Here is a 1024-nt window from a genome sequence, read left to right as displayed (position 1 = left end):
TTTGACATCCCCACCAGCAACACACAAAGATTCTTATTTCTCTATATCTTGCCAGCACTTTTTTCATTATTTTGTCAGAATTATTTTTGGTTGCACTGGGTCTTCTTCGCTGTGCTCAGGCTTCGTCCACTTGCAGTGTGCTGGCTTCTCACTGCAGTGGCTTCTCTTGTGAAGCACAGGCTCTAAGTACACAGGCTTCAGTAGTTACGGCACAGGCTTAGCTGCTCCACAGCATGTGGAGTCTTCTCGGACCAGGGATCGAACCCTGCATTGGCAGGCAGATTCTTACCTGTTGTACCATCAGGGAAGTCCTATTTTCATTATTGGTAATGACCATCCTGAGGGTATGAAGAAGCATCTCATGGTTTTCATTTACATTTCCCTAGTGACCAACATTTTTTTCTTTCTAGTGATATTTGTGCTTCCCATAGATCCCTTATGTCAGCTGGGTTTTTGAGAACTGCTAACTTAAATTCCAGTTCAGCAGGCCTATAGGCAAGGGCTTGTTAATCAAGGTACTTATCCAGCGCTCTCATGCTTTTTATGCATAGGCTTTTAAAATTTTCGAGTATGAAAACTATATAAAACTTTTAAGTGCCTTGGAAACCAAGAAATTTTATACTGCTTGAGGCACACATGCTTTTTACTTTGCGCCTTCTTTGACTGCAAACCATGTCAGACATCTTTAGTGGTTTTAATCACCTATATGCAAATACAGTGGAAGATGCCATCACAGTAAGTGATCCTTTTTAACGTCTATTTACACATCATTGGAAGACCCTGATGCTGGGAAAGATTGAAGGCAGAAGGAGAAGAAGGCGACAGGATCAGATGGTTAGATGGCATCACCGATTCAATGGACATGGGAACTTGGGCAAAAAAAAAAAAAGATGGTGAGCCTGGTGACCTTCAGTCCACAGTCATGAAGAGTTGGACATGAGCTGGCAACTGAACAACACACATCTTGGACCACAGTTAAGGTCTTCTGATTATGTGAGTGGTATTTAAAGGATATTAAACATAT

This window comes from Bison bison, unplaced genomic scaffold (genome assembly GCF_000754665.1).
Source record: "Bison bison bison isolate TAMUID 2011002044 unplaced genomic scaffold, Bison_UMD1.0 scf7180017864192, whole genome shotgun sequence".
Taxonomy (NCBI): Eukaryota; Metazoa; Chordata; class Mammalia; order Artiodactyla; family Bovidae; genus Bison; species Bison bison.
This window is presented reverse-complemented; position numbering follows the sequence as displayed.